The following is a 3192-nucleotide window of genomic DNA, read 5'->3' as shown; positions in this document are numbered from 1 at the left end:
GCCGATGCAGGGGACACGGGTTCAAGCCCTGGTCTGGGAGGAACCCTCATGCCGCGGAGCAACTGGGCCCGTGAGCCACAACTACTGAGACTGCGCATCTGGAGCCTGTGCTCCACAGCAAGAGAGGCCGCGATAGTGAGAGGCCCGCGCACCACGATGAAGAGTGGCCCTTGCTTGCCACAACTAGAGAAAGCACTCGCACAGAAATGAAGACCCAGGGCTTCCCTGGTGGCGCAGTGGTTGAGAATCCGCCTGCCGATGCAGGAGACACGGGTTCGTGCCCTGGTCCGGGAGGATCCCACGTGCCGCGGAGCAACTAAGCCCGTGAGCCATGGCCGCTAGGCCTGCGCGTCCAGAGCCTGTGCTCCGCAACGGGAGAGGCCACAACAGTGAGAGGCCCGCATACCGCAAAAAAAAAAAAAAAAAAAAAAAAAAAAAAAAAAAAAAAAAAGAAATGAAGACCCAACACAGCCAAAAATAAAATAAATAAATAAATAATTAAAATAAAGGAATTCCATTTAAAAAAATAAAAATAAATGCACCTTCAACATTAGAAAAACATGAGTCGGCCAATGTGACCAAAAGTCAATTTAAAAGTCATGTCCTCGGGCTTCCCTGGTGGCGCAGTGGTTGAGAATCCGCCTGCGGATGCAGGAGACACGGGTTCGTGCCCTGGTCCGGGAAGATCCCACATGCCGCGGAGCAACTAAGCCCGTGAGCCATGGCCGCGGAGCCTGTGCGTCCGGAGCCTGTGCTCCGCAACGGGAGAGGCCACAACAGTGAGAGGCCCGCATACCGCAAAAAAAAAAAAAAAAAAAATAAATAAATAAATAAATAAATAAAAGTCATGTCCTCTTCCGGTTGCTCCTTCATAGGGCCATCTGTGAGCCATAATTAACATACAATGTCAAGACAGAGGACTCCCCAACCAGGAGAAGGTTAGTGCAGTACAAAGTGCACAGGCCTGGCCTCAGACAGACTAGCTCCATGACTCTGAGCCAGTGTGCTAACTTTTCTAAGCGTCAGCTTCCTCTTTTATAAAATGGTGAGTGTCATATGTAATGTTACGAGAGAGGCTGTGTAATAAAGGACCTGCTCTGTGCCTAGAACACGGTAGCTGTCCAATAACAGTTATGGTGCTTGTAGTGGAGGTGATGATAATAGTAGAGATATCTCTTTGGTTGTCTTTTTTCTTTTTGTCTACCCAACATGCCTTTCCTCCGTGTTCTAAAAACAACAGCCCCATTTCTTTGGGTAACTGCCCCCGCAGTTCTATGTGGTTCTGGATGAAGTCTCAATCAGAGTGCTCCACCCCTCGACCATAGCAATGGGCTTCTGATCTTAGGCCTTTGTAGTAAGTGGTGTTCCCCTTCCTCCTGGACCCAGGGATTGAGGGGGGCAAGGGAGGGGGAGAGCAGGTAGGACAAATGAGTAAAGCAGAATGAATCAGAGTATTTCCTTGGGATTTTATAGAGAGATGTTGAGAGAGAGAAGCTCTCAGTCCTCTGGGGTGGCTGCAGCCATGCCGCCCTTCACCTCCTGCACACAGGGAACACATCTTGAAATAGGAGAGAATGTGGCCAACACAGACAGTAGCAGAACAGAAAGAGAGAAAAATAATAATGATAATAATAACATTTGTATCCCTGGATCCAGCTCTACCCCTAGATTTACCAGTTAAATAAGTTAATAAATTCTCTTTTAGGCTTAAGCTACTTTGAATTGAGTTTCTGCCCTTTGCATTAAAAGATTCCTGTCTAGGGCTTCCCTGGTGGCACAGTGGTTGGGAGTCCGCCTGCCAATGCAGGGGACACGGGTTCGTGCCCCGGTCCGGGAAGATCCCACATGCCGCAGAGCTGCTAGGCCTGTGAGCCATGGTCGCTGAGCCTGCGCATCTGGAGCCTGTGCTCCGCAGAGGGAGAGGCCACAGCAGTGAGAGGCCCACGTACTGCAAAAAAAAAAAAAAAAAAAAAAAAAAAAAAAAAGATTCCTGTCTAATATAAATATACTGTCTTTTGAAGTTGTTTTTGTTTTACTTTGTTAGTTTTTTCTTTTCTTTTTTTTGTTTTCTGTTTTGTTTTGTTTTTGCTTTTTACTTGTTTTATGTACAAAGATCTAGCATTGTTTCTGTGGTCAGGTAGATATCTTGGGTGACCCATTCCAGGAAGTTCACTTAGTCTCACTTAATGAAGCCAATATCCTTGGGGTGCTATCGGAAACACTGGCAGCACTTATGGAGGCGGTATTTTCGGATCAGACCAGCTGGCTTGAGCAGCCACTGCAAGAGGAGAACCCTGGCTGAATTTTCTCACATGGCTCCAGGAGAGCTGCCAGTGACCCATCTTGCTTTCTCAGGTGCAATGAGACAAAAGGCTAACTATACTTTTTTAAAAAGGAAGAAAGAAAGAAAAAGAGGAAGAGGACTAGACAAGAGAGCACAGAAGCAGTACCCAGAGGCACCTTCACACGCTCATTTCAGCACAGAAAACGAAAGCCCGCAGGGTTTGCATCACTGCTGCACTGCAGTGAGCAAAGGCTGGAGCAGCTGAGCCATTAAATCAGAGGCAGGCGACCTGCTGGGGTACACAGAACACCATGTGGCATCACTGTGGTTTCTTGCCCATAGCTTAGTCAGTGGAGGGAGCAAGGTGAACCTCAACCCTGTTTCCTGGCCACAGGTGTCCCCCTGCCCCACCCCAAGATAGGGAGACAGGGGCCAGCAAAGCTGGAGGAGTTCATAGGGACCATGTTATGGTGGCCTCACTGTGAAATATAAAGGATCTTGGATTTTTCTCCAGGAAGCCATGGGAGCCACTGAAAGCTTTTTTAAAAAGGAGAATGACATTTTTGTGTTTTTGAAAGCTTTCCCTGGCCTCAGAATGGTGCCTGGATTGGAGGAGGACAAAGCTGGAATCAGGAAGACCTATGGAAAGCTTTAGCAGTAATCAAGTGAGTACTTGAATAAAGACAAGCCAGCAGGGCTTCCCTGGTGGCGCAGTGGTTGAGAGTCCGCCTGCTGATGCAGGGGACACGGGTTCGTGCCCCGGTCCGGGAAGATCCCACATGCCGTGGAGCGGCTGGGCCCGTGAGCCATGGCCGCTGAGCCTGCACGTCCAGAGCCTGTGCTCCGCAACGGGAGAGGCCACAACAGTGAGAGGCCCGCATACCACAAAAAAAAAAAGACAAGCCAGC

At 48.9% G+C, this 3192-nt stretch overlaps 1 pseudogene; it reads right to left on the bottom strand.

The window, feature by feature from the left end:
- Positions 1-2179: 2179 nt before the first annotated feature.
- LOC131752307 (small ribosomal subunit protein uS14-like) lies at positions 2180-2342 on the bottom strand (annotated as a pseudogene).
- Between the last annotated feature and the right edge of the window lie 850 nt (positions 2343-3192).

This window comes from Kogia breviceps, chromosome 3 (assembly GCF_026419965.1).
Source record: "Kogia breviceps isolate mKogBre1 chromosome 3, mKogBre1 haplotype 1, whole genome shotgun sequence".
Lineage (NCBI taxonomy): Eukaryota > Metazoa > Chordata > Mammalia > Artiodactyla > Physeteridae > Kogia > Kogia breviceps.
Note: the sequence above shows the minus strand (reverse complement) of the source record. Positions and strands in the feature narration are given on the sequence as shown.